The sequence below is a fragment of the Pseudophryne corroboree genome, chromosome 1 (genome assembly GCF_028390025.1).
Source record: "Pseudophryne corroboree isolate aPseCor3 chromosome 1, aPseCor3.hap2, whole genome shotgun sequence".
NCBI lineage: Eukaryota > Metazoa > Chordata > Amphibia > Anura > Myobatrachidae > Pseudophryne > Pseudophryne corroboree.
In genome coordinates this window covers 578,055,533-578,074,163 of record NC_086444.1, presented here as the reverse complement: position 1 = coordinate 578,074,163, position 18,631 = coordinate 578,055,533, and the positions used below count along the sequence as shown (strand labels likewise).

At 47.9% G+C, this 18,631-nt stretch overlaps 1 protein-coding gene and 1 long non-coding RNA gene across 5 annotated transcripts in view; one reads left to right on the top strand and one right to left on the bottom strand.

Annotated features, from left to right (window-relative positions):
• Nucleotides 1–18,631, top strand: part of LOC134900062 (uncharacterized) — a 191,395-nt gene that overhangs the window by 256 nt on the left and 172,508 nt on the right. Inside the window, exon 2 of one of the 3 annotated variants that reach the window (XR_010173586.1) lies at nt 3,233–3,352. The exons of 1 other annotated variant lie outside the window; for it this stretch is intronic. This is a non-coding gene — a long non-coding RNA (uncharacterized LOC134900062). Of the gene's footprint in view, nt 1–103; nt 160–3,232; nt 3,353–18,631 lie in introns of those variants that run through there. One more of the 3 variants, XR_010173598.1, reaches the window with a different exon arrangement.
• LPAR1 (lysophosphatidic acid receptor 1) overlaps nt 1–18,631 on the bottom strand; it is a 197,549-nt gene that overhangs the window by 99,112 nt on the left and 79,806 nt on the right. The window lies entirely within an intron of this gene.

Here is an 18,631-nt window from a genome sequence, read left to right as displayed (position 1 = left end):
ATGTGCACGGGGCGGGCTGCCAGTGAGCCTCCTCTGCCCCACTTACAATTGGACTGGGTGTGTAGGGCAGCAGGCCGGCCCATGTCATAGAGGAGAGAAGGATCAGCTGTGTGAGTAACACAGCACTGCACAGAGCACACTCATTCACTTTGGGGAACTGTGAGTAGACAGAGCTGAGGAACAGAGCTATGAGTTACAGACAGTGGTATTACATATAGATATGAAACTACAATGTATAATATCCAATGTAAGTGATAAAGATTTATTTTATAGGGGAAGAGAATAAAAGCTAGATCCTGCCTGAACCATTGGAAGTCTATTGAAAAGGCTGGATCCACAAAAGCACCCAGAAAAGCTGGATGCGCACTAATTTTAAACTCTCAGAAAAGTCAGATTCATATTAAGTTTATTGAACTGAATTTATTGTGGGGGCCATTCATCAATCATTGCATTTACAATGTGATCTGGGCGCAATATTAGCGACCATGATCACATTGCAGGATGGGGGAGTGCAGGGGGGGGGGGGGGGAGGTGGTGGTGGTTGGAAGAGGAGGAGAAAGGATTGAAAGGCCCTTTGTCACCTGATGCTGTACGTACCAGAGCAAGTGGCCAATAGATATAGAATGAAAAGTGCAACAAAAGTTATGGCACCCATACACTTGTGAGAGATATGGAACAACCGTTCGAATTCGACCGCATCTGTGAGATAATTCGTAGGATTGTATGCACATTTATGTATCGTTCCGCTCCCACTTGGCAGTGACGTGCCCATCACGTGATTACCATGCAATCTATCGCATGGTAATGGGACTATCCTGAGAAAACTAAGCTATACTGTAGGATTTTCTAATGCAGAAGTGGGCAAGCTAAAGCCTGGAGGCTGAAAACGGCCCGCCACCTGCTAAAATTCAGCCCGGAATTCCTACAAACAGTCCAGAATTCAGTAGTTCTGTCTGGAATCTGGGAGCAGGGATGGATTAAGGGCCACATGGGCCCGGAGCTGAAAACATCAAGGGCTCTGAGAAGCGGAGGAGCTGTGACCAGTGCTGTGTGGGTGCTGCTAGTGCCATGTGGGTGTTGCTAGTGTCGTGTGGTTGTGTACAGCCCCAGTATCTCCCTAAGGGGTCTTGTTAGAAAGATAAAGTGGAGGGAAATAAAGTACCAGCCAATTAGCCCCCTAACTGACATTTTTCAAACACAGCCTGTAACATGGCAGCAGTGCCGTAACTAGCCATTTTAGCGCTGTGTGCAAGAAACGACAGTGGCGCGCCCCCCCCCCATGTAAGACAGGGGCAGTGCGCGCCGCAGGCGCGCAAAAAATTTATAGGGGCGTGGCTTCACGGGGAAGGGGCATGGCCACAAAATAACAGCAATCCATACTACGGTGCACAGTAGTCTACATTATTCAAATTACGCTGCACAGTAGCGCCACTACACCAGGTAGAGCCCCTTTTATACATTACAGCAGACAGCGTCCCCCTTTTTACACATTACGGCAGCCAGTCCCCCTCTTTACACATTGCGGCAGCCAGGCCCCCTCTTTACACATTGCGGCATCCAGGCCCCCTCTTTACACATTGCGGCATCCAGGCCCCCTCTTTACACATTGCGGCAGCCAGGCCCCCTCTTTACACATTGCGGCAGCCAGGCACCCTTTTTACACATTGCGGCAGCCAGACCCCCTTTTTATACATTGTGGCAGCCAGTCCCCCTTTTTACACATTGCGGCAGCCAGGACCCCATTTTACACATTGCGGCAGCCAGGACCCCATTTTACACATTGCAGCAGCCAGGACCCCCCTTTTTACACATTACAGCAGCCAGTCCCCCTCTTTACACATTGCGGCAGCCAGGCCCCCTCTTTACACATTGCGGCAGCCAGGCACCCTTTTTACACATTGCGGCAGCCAGACCCCCTTTTTATACATTGTGGCATCCAGTCCCCATTTTTACACATTGCGGCAGCCAGGACCCCATTTTACACATTGCGGCAGCCAGGACCCCATTTTACACATTGCGGCAGCCAGGACCCCCCCTTTTTACACATTACGGCAGCCAGTCCCCCTTTTTACACATTGCGGCAGCCAGGACCCCTTTTTACACATTGCGGCAGCCAGGACCCCATTTTACACATTGCGGCAGCCAGGACCCCCCCTTTTTACACATTACGGCAGCCAGTCCCCCTTTTTACACATTGCGGCAGCCAGGACCCCATTTTACACATTGCGGCAGCCAGTCCCCCTTTTTACACATTGCGGCAGCCAGGACCCCATTTTACACATTGCGGCAGCCAGGCCCCCTTTTTACACATTGCGGCAGCCAGACCCCCTTTTTATACATTGCGGCAGCCAGGACCCCTTTTTACACATTGCGGCAGACGGTGTCCCCCTGAGAGAGAGAGAGAGAAAGAGACATACTTACCTTCTCCCCGCTGACAGGCTCCTCGTGCAGCTCCCTCTCGGTGCAGGCTGTGTGAGGTGAGAAGAGGGAGGGGGAGCAGTGAGCCGCAGCAGCGCTATTTGATTGGTAGTAAGCGCCGCTGCAGCATCCCCCTCTCCTTCTGTATTGGTTGCCTGGCGCTGCTGTGGATGCTGGGATGAAGGAACCGCATCCCAGCATCCATAGCAGCGCCGGGCAGCCAATACAGAAGGAGAGGGGGATGCTGCAGCGGCGCTTACTACCAATCAAATAGCGCTGCTGCGGCTCACTGCTCCCCCTCCCTCCTCCTCCTTGAACCCGGCGCTGGTCTCTCTCCTCCAGCGCGGCGCACGGCGCACACAGAGGCGGCATGTAATGAGTCAATTTGACTCATTACATGCCGCTGGCCGTTGCGCCCCCAGGGCAACTGCGCTGTGTGCCAAGCCCCCTTGGCACACACGTAGTTACGGCCCTGCATGGCAGTTAGGAGTAGATTGTCTGGTATTTTTTCTCCATCCACTTTATCTCTCTCCAAGGTTTAGTAAATAGATCCTAAAGTATGTTAAAGTAAACAAATTACATAATTATGTGAGGAAAATAGAAATACAATTTTAATCCTTAGATTTATTGCTGTTCATGTGGCCAGCAGGGTGGCTGGTCATCATCATGTTATGGCCTACTCTTATGTGAAGGACTGGAGCTGTAGTCCCATCTACCATATTGTTAATCCAACCCTGTCTGGAAACTGCCTAAACCCGGATGAGTAGTTTATTTAAATCCCACTGATTGCCCTCTTTGCTCCTCCATCCTGCAGTCACCCACTCTGAGTAATCCTTCTGGCCACAGCTGTGACTATATTGGTGTATGCAATGGACTGATGGAGATTGTGGATGCACAATGGTGTAGACGACTGGACCTTCAGTGGGGAATGCAAGTAAGATGGGGGCTCTGGGCTAGCAACATAAGTGTATGAGGTGGCTCTGAGGACTAACACATATACAGTAAAGGGACATTTCATGTCTACATCTGAGGGTTCTTTGAGCTTAGAAAGTGACCGACTGAGGGGACTCTTGAGGCTTATATATAAAGAGCTACAGTATTACTGATTAGGATCTGAGGCTGGCATATAAAAAGATGTGAGTAAGGGTGCATTGTGGAGCATGTTACCAGTTGGCATTGCTGTGTGGCATATTATCAAATGGGGCATTATTGTTTGTCATATGAATTTAGGGTACAGATATGAGACATGTTATGAGCTTTAGCAAACTGAGAAACACATGTGCAGCCCTCTGTTCAGTCATTTTCTTAATATGGTACTTCAGGAAAAAGTTTGGTTGCCCCTGCTCTAAACATATCATCCCAAGGATGTCTAAATGTGATATTATGTTGAACACCCTGTATACAGTCTTCTATTGCATTTAGAAGGCAGTTTAGTAAATATGTTTGGTTCACTTTTCTTGCTAGTTTCTTACTAGTTAGCTTTAAAGTCTTCAAGTTCTGTATTCGGCATGTAGTCCATAATAACAAAATAAATGTAATCACAAACCTTCTGGGTAGGGCAGAGGACCCTTTTTAAACATATTTATTTATTTTACTAATTATTTTATCAGGAAGAAATTTGCGGTAACGCACGGGTGTCTTAAGGTGCCTTTGCCGCTGTATGCTACAAATATCGTATGTAATAGAGTAAGATACACTTAATGGAGACGTGAGCCAGTGGAGAAGTTGCCCATGGCAGCCAATCAGCTGCTCTGTATACTTTTATAGTATGCAAATTATAAATGTTACATCAATGCTGATTGGTTGCCATGGGCAACTTCTCCACTGGCTCACTTCTCCACTGTTTTCACTGCTTAGTACATATCCCCCCCAGTACATTGGATGTCATATAAAGCCAACAGTGACAATACTCGGGAATGGAGCACTGGAGTCCATTACCTAGGGGGAACAGACCAGTTTAAAAAATAAATACAGTAGGCCTAGTAGAGGAGTTTAGGCTTAGTAGAGTAGAGTGGGCATTTCAGGACCATGGTCCGGCAGGCATTGCTGGCCGATCTTACCTCTGATATTCCTTACATCTGAGCTCATTAGTGACCGCACCCTGGGGGTCATTCCGAGTTGATCGTAGCTGTGCTAAATTTAGCACAGCTACGATCGTAAACTCAGACATGCGGGGGGACGCCCAGCACAGGGCTATCCCACCCCGCATGTCAGTGCCAGTCCCCCCCCCCCCTCCCCCCAGAAGTGCAAAGGCTTCGCACAGCGGCGATGCCTTTGCACTTCAAGAGTAGCTCCCGGCCAGCGCAGCTTTAGCGTACTGGCCGGGAGCTACTCATCGCTCCCCAGCCCGCAGCGGCTGCGTGTGACGTCACACAGCCGCTGCGGGCCACTCCCCGCGCGGTCCGGGCACGCCTGCGTTGGTCGGACCGCGCCCTCAAAACGGCGGCCAAACGCCGCCGTTTCGCCCCCTCTCGCCCATCGACCACCTCTGCCTGTCAATCAGGCAGAGGCGATCGTAGCGCAGCGACGGGCGGCCATGCGCCGGCGCACTGCGGTGCCGGCGCATGCGCAGTTCTGACCCGATCGCTACGCTGAAAAAAACTGCAGCGTGCGATCAGGTCAGAATGACCCCCATAGTCTGGTACATTATACTGCATGACCGTTCAGTATTTACCATGCACTGTAGTATCCATGCTGTCTAAAGTCTATGTACCCTTTTATGGTTAGCCCAGCCTCTGTGGTGGCTGGCCCCACCCCGTAAGCATGAGCCTCTACCACTGCATACTACCACTGGGCCCTTCATGCGCAGTCCTACACTGGTTGCATTGTGCATTACAAGGCAATATATGGGCTGCTGAATTGTCAGGCTGACAGGCCTTGTAATCACTGCCCCTTGGTTATTAGGCCTTTTAAAATAGAAATGTGAATATGAGCTTAACTTTGACCTACAAGCTTGTTTTGTTGATATGACAAGTAAGTCATGATATCTTTCTGGAGTGCCCATTATTGGTGTACATTATGACTAATTCTGGCTTTTGCAAACAAGTATAAATAAATTGCTGAAGGAAAAAGACAAATCAGATCACATTAGCATTTTTAATTTCACAATCTCTTTAATCTTTAATTAGTATAAGATGTTGCTCTAATTTACCCAGACCGACTGCTCTTTTCATTGTTTTTCTCATTAGCTTGAAATATTTAAAATGTTTACTAAAAGTCAAATAGTTCTAGATTAACCCATAGTATGGTGTTTGTTCTCTTTCTGTTCTCTCCTTTTCCAGTCAGTCATTACAATAATCTCCCCAAAAATCATGTTTGGTAGCAACAATATCAGTCTTTCCTCAAGGTAATGTATAATGTAAGTATAGAACCTACTGACATCAAAGGGTATAAGACCCTAAGGGGCCGATTCAGTTGTTTTAATCGTGGCCGCCACTAGATGGCACGCAACGGCAGCAGTTCAATTGTTCAGCCGTTCAGGTGCCCAGCAGCCACGGAGATCACTTTTTTTTTCTCGCAGCCTCCTGAGAAAAAAATGTGTGCATACTCTACACTTTGGGCGCCCAAAGCAGGACTTTAGACGAGTTTAGCTGTTTTAGGCCACTAAAACCGGTCTGTTAAGCCATACGCATGTGTGCCCAAAAAACAATTGAAATGTGACAATTGTTTGGGCGTCTGTAGAATCCTGTTAAGTTTAAAATTAGATTGCAAAACAACTGAATTCCCCCTGAGTTTATAGGACAAGGGTGTCTAAAAGTTGTGTTCTTGTCCCTGGGGTACGTGTTATAAAGCATGTTAGTATAGGCAACCAGAACTCCAAAATTCAGACAAACTAATCAGATACGGAGGTGAGATGGTAACCAAACAACAAACAAAATAAATAAGAAATACATTAATCTGTAATAACATCTGATCATTTATCACTTCAAATCAGATACTTGGGCCACCCACATAATCTTCTGGTTTGGAAGCGTTTATTGGAAATTTATATACGGTAATGCATTTTAAGTTACTTGATACTATGACCTTATATTTTTTTGGTTTCCTGGCTAATAAAATTCTGCTGTGTCATATTTTAATTTTTTTTGGGAGTTGCCTTTTTCCACAGCTGTTAATATTACAGCACTTCCTGCATTACGTAAGAATAATGTTTTTAATTAATCAAAAAATAAAAGTGTTATAAGAAAACCACATGTATGTTAAAGTCTTTACTGCTTGCATATTCAGTTCACATTTTATTTATTTTAGGTTCTAAATATTATTTTTGTGGCTGTAATTTGAAATTTAAGTCTGTCATTTGTAAAATGTTTAATTTATCCAGTTTGAGGTGTACAATCCAAGCCTGGATGTTTTCAGTAAATATAGCTGTAGCAAGTATTAAACGAACATATAAAACAGAGACTATCGGCAGATGTACTAAGCTTTAGAGAGAGATAAAGTAGAGAGATAAAGTACCAGCCAATCAACTTCTAACTGTTGCAGGCTACGTTTGAAAAATGACAGTGAGGAGCTTATTGGTTGGTTCTTTATCTCTTACCACTTTATCAATCTACAAGGCTTAATACATCTGCCACATAATCAACTAATTTGTGGGGAGACAAGTTGACAGGGAGTAGAATCAGTAGCGGATCTTGCCACGGGCAAGCAGGACTTTTGCCCGGGGCGCCGCCTTCCGGAGGGCGCCGGCGCCATCCGGAGGGTGCCACACCATGGCAAGATCCGCTACTGTGCCCCCCCCCCCCCTGTGTCCGCCGCTGGTCCCCCGCTGTGAAGGGAACTAGACGCTACCCGTCTAGTTTCCCTTCGTGGAGCGCACAGCATTGTGGGACTGACACAGACGCTAGGGGTCATAATTGACCTCTAGTGTCTGTCTATGCTGTGCTATGGGAGAGACGTCATGACGTCTCTCCCATAGATCCGAGGAGCGGTGCTGGCGGAGGTCTGCAGCGGTTGGGAATCAGGAGCGGGGATAGTAAGTATTAATTTTTTTTTTGTGTAAGCGGCGCTACTCTACAAGGGCTACAAATGGGGGCACAACTCTACAGGGGGCGTAACTGCCCACGCCCCCTGTATGAAGCCACACCCCTATTTTCCTCCCGGGGCGCCAAAAGGGCTAGAACCGGCCCTGAGTAGAATAGGTGTCAAGAGAGCAGGTCCCATAAATTCTGTTCTTCAAATGAGGAGTTGCCAGAGGTTGCAGGAAAATAATTCAGCAGTTTGCTTCCCAGGAAAGAGAATAACATTTTATCATTTCAAGTCAGATTTTATCTTACTTGTCTTTAAAGTAAGTCTCACAAACTGTAGCAAAATGCCCATGGTGGACAAGTCACACACATTTCGAGCTGCTCACCCACAGCTATGGTTCTCAATTGTACTCCATCTTGGCCTGCCAGTGCCACTGAAGCTCCACTTCCTCCAGGTCTGGGCTGCAACTGTACAGCAAAGCTCCTGACCATATTTAAGGAAGCTAGATCCCAAAATACTGTACATGGTTTGGGTTTTGAAGCAATGCCTATTATTTGTTTTCTAGTTTCCTATATCTCAGCATTCTGTTTGCACTATTCTGTGGCTTCCTGTTTCCTTATGATATTGCTGGGTTCCGGTCTCTAGGTCGACAGTAACTAGGTTGGCCACTATTGGTCGACAGCAGTGTCGGACTGGGGCATGTTTGGCCCACCGGGAGAATGCAGTGGTAGGGGCCCATGTTTAGGGGTGTGGTCAATCTATAGAGGGGTGTGGCCTGCCACATCATTGGTTTGACTAACCATTCGAGAGTGCAACATCGGGGCCCCTTCATAAATATATACAGTAAAATCAGCTGCTGCATGCATGATAATGTACAAGATTAGTAACAGATTAATAACAGCAATACACTGTAGAAAATACACCATAGACCAGTATAAGGTAACATATGTAACATATGTATGATGTATAATTCAAGTGCACAGTCTGGAACCTGATCCTTAGAGCAGGAGGTGGGCCCCCAGGCAGTGGGGCCCACTGGTGGTTTAACCTGTACTCCTGTGGGCCAGTCCAAGCCTGGTCGACAGTAACTAGGTCAACAGCGTTTCTAGGTCGACAGGGTCTCTATGTTGACATGTTATAGGTCGACAGAGACCCTGTCGACCTAGCATCCCTGTCGACCTAGTTACTGTCGACCAATAGTGGTCAACCTAGACACTGTCGACCTAGTTACTATCTACCTTCCATACCACACCCATATTACTTGTGTCCAGCAGCGGCTGCTGCCCTTGGGCTGCAGCGCCGACCAAAGTGTGCAGGGGGGAGCTGGTCAACACATATGAACATACATATGAAGTTGTATGTAACATATGTGCTGGCTTCCTTGCCTGGGGATCAGCAGCCACTGCATCACTGAACACAGGCACACACTGCGCAGCCTGTCTATCTTCACTACGCCCATCCCCAGATTCCTGTGAAACCAGCCAATGGGAGTCTGGGGGCGGGCTTATTGACATTATAGAGGCTGAGCAGTGTCTGCCTGTGTTCAGTGCTGCGGCTGGTGGTCCCCGGGTAAGTTAGCCGGCACATGTTACATACAACTTGACATGTATTTTCATACAGTATGTGCTGGCCAGTCCCAACCCCCCCCCCCCACCTGGACACTTTGGTTGACACTGCAGCCCAGGGGCAGCAGCAGCTGCTGCTTGTGTCCTTTCATTGTACCACTGCTCCTTGTGCTTTGTCTCCCTGAAGTACATTTTCTCAGTTACTTCTAAATCTGCATAATGGTACTCCTCTACCACTATGCTTGTTATTATGTGTAACAAGGCTGGCTTCCATGACCAAGGTACAGGTTGAGTATCCCATATCCAAATATTCCGAAATACGGAATATTCCGAAATACGGACTTTTTTGAGTGAGAGTGAAATAATGAAACCCTTTGTTTTTTGATGGCTCAATGTACACAAACTTTGTTTATTACACAAAGTTATTAAAAATATTGTATTAAATGACCTTCAGGCTGTGTATAAGGTGTATATGAAACATAAATGAGTTGTGTGAATGTACACACACTTTGTTTAATGCACAAAGTTATAAAAAATATTGGTTAAAATTACCTTCAGACTGTGTGTGTATAAGGTGTATATGAAACATAAATGCATTCTGTGCTTAGATTTAGGTCCATCACCATAATATCTCATTATGATATGCAATTATTCCAAAATACGGAAAAATCCCATATCCAAAATACCTCTGGTCCCAAGCATTTTGGATAAGGGATACTCAACCTGTATCTCAATAGGCTCACTTTTGCCCCTAGGCTCCGGCCACTGGATTTCCACCATTGGGATTGGAATATAATGTTACCCATAAGCAGTGGCGGATCCAGGGGGGAGGGCACTCGGGCCCGTGCCCCCCCTGTCATTTGTGGCCTCCGTCCCCCGTCCCGGCGCCGCACAGGGAGATGACGGGCGCCCGCTGAGATTGTGTTACCAGCGGGCGCCCATCTCCCTGCACAGCGGCAGCCGAAGGCAGGAGCTCACCACTGAGCTCCGTCTTCCGGCGCTGTCACTGTGCGGCGTGCGCTATGGGAGAGACGTCAGTCATGACGTCTCTCTCATAGTGCTGAGGAGCGGACGCCCAGAGGAGGACTGCAGCGGTCTGGAAGCGGGAACAGGGCTCGGTAAGTATGATGGTTTTTTCTTCCTTAATGCAGCGGGGCAAACTACGGAGGGACATTACTACTGGGGGGCATCAACAAGGGGCATTACTACTGGGGGGGCATTACTGCTGGGGGCATTACTACTGGGGGGTCATCTATTGGGGGCATTACTACTGGGGGCAGCTACTGGGGGACATTTTTACTGGGGGAAATCTACTGGGGGCATTATTACTGGGGGGCATCTACTGCGGGCATTACTACTGAGGGGTCATCTATTGGGGGCAAACTCCTAGGGGGCATTACTACTGGGGGCAAACTACTGGAGGACATTATTAGGGGGGGACATTATTAACTGGGGTCAACTACAAAGGGACATACTACAGGAAGGCATTACTACTGGCGGCGTAACTACAGGGGCATTACTACTGGCGGCTTAACTACAGGGGCATTACTACTTGGGGGCTAAACTACAGAGGGGCATAACTACAGGGGGCATAACTACAGGGGCCAAACTACTGGGGGATAACTACAGGGGTCAAACTACTGGGGGCATTACTACTGGGGGCTAAACTACAAGGGGGGCATAACTACAGGGGCTAAACTACAATGGGGCAAACTACAGGGGGGCATTACTACTGGTGGCTAAACTACAAGCAGGCAAACTACTGGGGGCATTACCACTGGGAGGCTAAACTAAAGAGGGCGGGGGTAAACTACCGGGGTCATAACTGCAGGGGCATTACCACTGGGGGCATAACTACTAGGGCGCTAAATGACTGGGGGCATTACTACAGGCAACATTACTACTGGGAGCAATACGAACATTGCATAAGGGGCACCACTACTATGGGGTCTATATAAAAGGCACTACCAGTACAGTGGACATTGCATAATGAGCTGTACAACTGTGGGCATTGTATAAGAAGCGCCACCTCACATGCACCAAAGCCGCACGCAAATGTACTTGCCCCTTCCATGGTGCCCCCCCTATCATTTTCTTCTGGATCCGCCCCTGCCCATAAGTGTGATGTAAGAAGCAAAATGTTAGGCGTCTATATTGGTTGAAGATGTTGGTTTTTCAAGGTTGACAAGATATTTACTGTAAATGAAGGCATTTGGGATGATATACTGTAGATGGGAAGCATATCTTTGGCAGTGACCAGTATTTTGGAGTAGCAGGGGACGGGGTACTACTCAACCCTGTTTGTGGTCCCGAAACCGGACGGTTCGGTCAGACCCATTCTGAATTTAAAATCCCTAAACCTATACTTGAAAAGGTTCAAATTCAAGATGGAATCGCTCAGAGCGGTCATCGCCAGCCTGGAGGCGGGGGGATTTTATAGTGTCACTGGACATAAAGGATACATACCTTCATGTCCCCATATATCCTCCTCATCAGGCGTTCCTGAGATTTGCTGTACAGGATTGTCATTACCAATTTCAGACGTTGCCGTTTGGGCTTTCCACGGCCCCGAGGATTTTCCCCAAGGTAATGGCGGAAATGATGGTGCTCCTGCGCAAGCAGGGAGTCACAATTATCCCTTACTTGGATGATCTCCTGATAAAAGTGAGATCGGGAGAACAGTTGCTGAAAAGCGTGTCACTCTCCCTGAGTCACAGTTGGTTCCAACGACCCGATTGACTTTCTTAGGCATGATTCTGGACACGGAACAAAAAAGGGTTTTTCTCCCGATGGAAAAAGCCCAGGAACTCCAGAACTTGGTCAGGGACCTGTTGAAGCCAAAAAGGGTGTCAGTCCATCAATGCACTCGAGTTCTGGGAAAAATGGTGGCGTCTTACGAGGCCATTCCCTTCGGTAGGTTCCATGCAAGGACTTTTCAGTGGGACCTTCTGGACAAGTGGTCCGGGTCTCATCTACACATTCATCAGAAGATCAGCCTGTCCCCCAGGGCCAGGGTATCTCTATTGTGGTGGCTGCAGAGTGCTCACCTTCTAGAGGGTCGCAGGTCCGGCATTCAAGACTGGGTTCTGGTGACCACGGATGCGAGCCTCCGAGGATGGGGAGCAGTCACACAGGGAAGAAACTTCCAGGGACTGTGGTCAAGCCAGGAGGCTTGTCTGCACATAAACGTACTGGAATTGAGGGCCATCTACAACGGCCTACGTCGAGCGGAGACTCTTCTTCGCGGCCTGCCTGTTCTGATTCAGTCAGACAACGTCACAGCCGTGGCTCATGTAAACCGCCAAGGCGGAACAAGAAGCAGAGTGGCGATGGCGGAAGCCACCAGGATTCTTCGCTGGGCGGAAAATCATGTAAGCGCTGTGACAGCAGTCTTCATTCCGGGAGTGGACAACTGGGAAGCAGACTTCCTCAGCAGACACGATCTCCATCCAGGGGAGTGGGGGCTTCATCAAGAAGTCTTTACAGAGATTGCAAGTCAGTGGGGACTTCCTCACATAGACATGATGGCGTCACGCCTCAACAAGAAGCTTCCGAGGTATTGTGCCAGGTCAAGGGACCCTCAGGCAGTAGCAGTGGACGCCCTGGTGACACCGTGGGTGTTTCAGTTGGTCTATGTGTTCCATCCTCTTCCTCTCATCTCAAAGATATTGAGAATCATAAGACGAAAAGGAGTACAGACAATTCTCATTGTCCCAGATTGGCCTCGAAGGGTCTGGTATCCGGATCTGCAGGAAATGCTCACAGAAGATCCGTGGCCTCTTCCTCTCAGAGAGGACCTGTTGCAACAGGGGCTCTGTCTGTTCCAAGACTTACCGCGGCTGCGTTTGACGGCATGGCGGTTGAACGCCAGATCCTAGCTGGGAAGGGCATTCCGGACGAGGTCATCCCTACTCTGATAAAGGCTAGGAAGGAGGTGACAGCGAAACATTATCACCGTATCTGGAGGAAGTATGTCTCTTGGTGTGAAACCAAGAATGATCCTCCGGAAGATTTCCATCAGGGCCGTTTTTTCCACTTCCTACAGACTGGAGTGAATATGGGCCTAAAATTAGGCTCCATTAAGGTTCAGATTTCGGCCCTATCCATTTTCTTTCAGAAGGAATTGGCTTCTCTCCCAGAAGTACAGACTTTTGTGAAGGGAGTGCTGCATATCCAGCCTCCTTTTGTGCCTCCAGTGGCGCCATGGGACCTTAACGTGGTGTTACAATTCCTTAAGTCTCCCTGGTTTGAGCCTCTTCAATCCGTGGAATTAAAGTATCTCACTTGGAAGGTGGTCATGTTGTTGGCCTTGGCATCGGCAAGGCGAGTGTCTGAGTTGGCGGCTTTGTCTCACAAAAGCCCCTATCTGATTTTCCATGTGGAAAGAGCTGAGTTGCGGACTCGTCCTCAATTTTTGCCTAAGGTGGTTTCCTCTTTTCATATGAACCAACCTATTGTGGTGCCTGTGGCTACGCAGGACTTGGAGGATTCCGAGTCCCTTGATGTGGTCAGGGCATTGAAAATTTATGTAGCCAGAACGGCTCGGGTTAGAAAAACAGAGGCACTGTTTGTCCTGTATGCAGCCAACAAGGTTGGCGCTCCTGCTTCTAAGCAGACTATTGCTCGCTGGATCTGTAACACGATTCAGCAGGCTCATTCTACGGCTGGATTGCCGTTACCAAATTCGGTAAAGGCCCATTCCACTAGGAAGGTGGGCTCTTCTTGGGCGGCTGCCCGAGGCATCTCGGCATTACAGCTTTGCCGAGCGGCGACTTGGTCGGGTTCAAACACCTTTGCAAAATTCTGCAAGTTTGATACCCTGGCTGATGAGGACCTCATGTTTGCTCAATCGGTGCTGCAGAGTCATCCGCACTCTCCCACCCGTTTTGGAGCTTTGGTATAATCCCCATGGTCCTTACGGAGTCCCCAGCATCCTCTAGGACGTAAGAGAAAATAAGATTTTAAACCTACCGGTAAATCTTTTTCTCCTAGTCCGTAGAGGATGCTGGGCGCCCGTCCCAGTGCGGACAACATTCTGCAAAACTTGTATATAGTTATTGCTTGCATAAGGGTTATGTTACAGTTTTGATCGGTCTTTGACTGATGCTGTTTGTTTCATACTGTTGACTGGTTCGTATATTCCAGGTTATACGGTGTGGATCAGAGGTTCTCAAACTCGGTCCTCGGGAGCCCACACAGTGCATGTTTTGCAGGTAACCCAGCAGGTGCACAGGTGTATTAATTACTCACTCACACATTTTAAAAGGTCCACAGGTGGAGCTAATTATTTCACTTGCGATTCTGTGAGGAGACCTGCAAAACATGCACTGTGTGGGCCCCCGAGGACCGAGTTTGAGAACCTCTGGTGTGGATGGTGTGGGCTGGTATGAATCTTGCCCTTGGATTAACAAAATCCTTTCCTCGTACTGTCCGTCTCCTCTGGGCACAGTTTCTCTAACTGAGGTCTGGAGGAGGGGCATAGGGGGAGGAGCCAGTGCACACCCATTCTAAAGTTCTTTGTAGTGCCCATGTCTCCTGCGGAGCCCGTCTATACCCCATGGTCCTTACGGAGTCCCCAGCATCCTCTACGGACTAGGAGAAAAAGATTTACCGGTAGGTTTAAAATCTTATTTTTTTTTGATTGAAGGTACCTAGATATAGGACCCTATTCAGCAGCAGACGCTGCTGCAATCGCATATCCCCCGTGTCCCACCATAATGTGCATGTACAATGTGCGGGCTGGGGAGATATGGTCGCATCTCACTATGCGGGGCGGTACAGGCCAGCGACGCAGCGCTGCGGTGGCTCAGCGTTGGGCGGGCATGGCATGGTAAACAGAGGTGGGTTCGGGCGGCCACGTTACATCATACGTACAGGGCCGGATTAACAATGGGGCGGATGGAGCTGCAGCTGCATGCCCCCCATTGCAAATAGGCCCACAGGAGACTGACAGCATTGACTGGAAAAAAAACTTTTTCCTGTCACAGACTGCCAGCGGCCTCCTCTCCCATGTGCCGGCTCCCTGGCTCCAGCATTCTCACGGTCTCACCTGAGATGAGTCACAGATATCCGTGCAGGCAGTGCTGTGGCTGCCCCTCCCCTTAAGACTTTCCTTCTCTGGGGTCCTGAGCCTGTCACTCACAGTCACAAGCTCCGCCCCCCAGACTACAGGAAGAGCTGCAGCTCCATGGAGCCTGGTAACTGTATGGGGGCCCACACGCGGTACAATTATCGCATGCTATTTGATCTTTTTAGTTCAAATAGCATCTCATCTAGTTCAAATAGCACCGCGTGTGTATTGTCCCTTGCGATGCGATGCACACTCCGTCTAGTCCATATCTGAAGGCAAAATAGTATGTGCAGGCAGGTATTTTGTACTACAGCACACATAGTACATTGTAGTGTATTCAAAATCAGACGTAGTTCAAATAGCATACCCCACTTAGTCCAAATCGCATAGCACAGATTGTATAGGCTCAAATCTCACCTAGCACAAATAGCACAAAAAAAGAGCACGGCGCTATGCTCCACCTCCCAGATGTTATACTTCTCCCCACAGCAATGATGTAACGGAATAACTTTTACGCTGACAAAAGGAGGTCGCCGGGGCTCTGTATGTAAATGTCCCAGCGCTATGCTCCACCTTTGATGTTTGTAGTTACTGTATATCCAAGATGCTGTTAGCCAACATTGGGAATGGAGAGGGCTAGCAGCTGCACAAACTCACAATGCTGCCAAAGTACTATACCCACGATGCTGTGGGGATAAGTGTAACATCTAGGAGGTGGAGCATAGCACCGTGCTCTTTTTCAGCCGTACAGTCAGACGCCCTTCCTCCAGAGACTGACATTGCTGGAATAAATAAGCACAACTAACTTTAACGGAATACAACTAGTAAAACTAAAATTCTGTTATGCCACTTTTTAAGATTGGATACTATCGATTTAAGGATTTCTGTCCATAAACAATTAATGGGTAACCTTAATCATTTGAAGATAAATGGAGTCTTGTTCAGTTGTTAATTTAATATATTTTTAATTATATATTGTTATTATGTGTGCATAATGTGTATGTAATATTAATTTTTAATACATTTGTTATTGTGCTCCCTAGGTATTCCTATTACCATTTTTTGTTAGGGGTTAAAGTAGGTCGGAATGTGACGGAACTGCGTTTCCGTCAGTTGTATGTGAAATAACCGGCGCTGCTAACGTGGGCATTTATTATGTGTATAAGCGCCACTGCTACCGTGGGCATTATTATGTGTAGAAGTGGTGCTGCTACCGTGGGAATTATTATGTGTATAAGCGACACTGTTGCCGTGGGCATTATTATTTGTATAAGCGGCACTGCTACCGTTGGCAGTATTATGTGTATAAGAGGCACTGCTACAGTGGGCATTGTTAAGTGTATAAGAGGCACTGATACGGTGCCATACGTATGTGTATAAGTGACACTGATACCGCGGGCATTATTATGGATATAAGCAGCACTGCTACCGTGGCCATTATTATAGGTATAAGCGCCACTGCTACCATGGCCATTATTATGTGTATAAGTAGCACTGCTACCGCAGGCATTATTATGTGTGTAAGAGGCACTGATACAGCGGGCATTATTATGTGTATATGCAGCACTGATACCGCAGGCATTATTAGGTGTATAAGAGGCACTGAAACCGCATGCATTATTATGGGAATAAGTGGCACTGATACTCTGACCATTATGTGTATGAGGCACTGCTACCTTGGCCAATATTCTGTATATAAGTGGCACTGCTACCGTGGGCATTTATTATGTGTATAAGAGGCGCTGCTACTGTGGGCATTATGTGTATAAGCGGCACTGCTATTGTGGGGAATTATGTATATAAGAGGCACTGATACCACGGGCATTATTATGTGTATAAGCGGCACTGATCCCGCGAGCATTATTATGGGTATAAGTGACACTGCTACCGTGGCCATTATTATGGGTATAAGTGGCACTGCTACAGTGGCCATTATTATGTGTATAAGAGGCACTGCTACAGTGGGCATTATTATGTGTAGAAGTGGTGCTGCTACCATGGAACTTATTATGTGTATAAGCGGCACTGTTACCGTGGGCATTATTATTTGTATAATCGGCACTGCTACCATTGGCATTATTATGTGTATAACAGGCACTGCTACAGTGGGCATTGTTAAGTGTATAAGAGGCACTGATACCGTGGCCATACTTATGTGTATAAGTGACACTGATACCGCGGGCATTATTATGGGTATAAGCAGCACTGCTACCGTGGCCATTATTATAGGTATAAGTGCCACTGCTACCATGGCCATTATTATGTGTATAAGCGGCACTGATACAGTGTGGGCATTATTATGGGTATAAGCGGCACTGATACTGTGGACGTTATTATTTATGTAAGTGGCACTGCTACCGCGGGAATTATGTGTATGAGGGGCACTGATACCGTGTACATTATCATATGTATAAGGGGCATTGCTACCGTGGACATTCTTATGTGTATAAGAGGCACTACTACTGTGGACATCATTATGTGTATAAGCGGCACTGCTATTTACAGGGGATTTTCTTTTGTTTGTTAACTTTCACATTATACTGTTGATATACTGTAAGTCAGGGATGGGGAACCTTTGGCCCTCCAGCTGTTGTTGAAGTACATATCCCAGCATGCCCTGCAACTGTTTTAGCATCACCAAATAGCAAAACTGTAGCAAGACATGCTGGTATGTGTAGTTTAACAACAGCTGGAGGGCCGAAGGTTCCCCATCCCTGATATAAGTGAAGTGGAGAGGTCAATTAAGGTGACTGAAGGAAGGCCACACCCCCAAACCACTGGTCATGACCCCCACATCACTAGCCACACCCCTTGTGGTGGCACACAATGAGGCTCTTTGTAAACTTCAGCTCCAGGCCCATGTGGACCTTAATCTGACACTGCATACGGGGCCAATGTGACCTGGAAAATGGCCATCCTGCACCTGCCATCGCAGCCTGGCTGTGGAGGCAGGGGAGCATCCACAAATCAACGATGCAATTGCATTGCGGTTGCATCGCTGCCAGGTATTTGCATGCTGGGCAGCCTTGCCCTGTACTGGGCGGCCCCCTGCATGCGATCACAGTCTGTCTCAGCCTGTTGCAGTGTTGCTAAAATAGCAAAACTGCAACTGAAGCTGAATAAGTTCCATAGGATTCATATTCAGCAGCAGACGCTGCTGCGATGCGATGCATATCCCCATGTCCCGCCGTAATGCGCACGTGCGGGACCTGCACTACGCGTGCTCAGGCCGGGTAGATGCATCTAACTATGCGAACGCCTCTGCCTGATTACAGGTAGAGGCACTCGCGGGGTGGCGTTGCAGGGGCGGTGACTTGGCATTGGGCGGCCGCTGCTGCCCGAAAAATGGCTGCTCTGCGCCTGTCTTCGCAACCTGGAGACAGGGCGGCTTCCACAAATCAGCAATGTGATCACAATTAAATTGCGATCGCATCGCTGTAGGATATTGGCATGCTGGGTGGCATTGCCCCGTGCTGGGCGGCCCCCAGCATGCGATCACAGCCAGTTGCAGTTTAGCAAAAATGCAACTGAAGCTGAATAAGGTCCTTATTCTGAGTGGTCTGATTTTCTTATGTAATTAATTATTTTATTTGCTATCAATAAAATAAGTAAT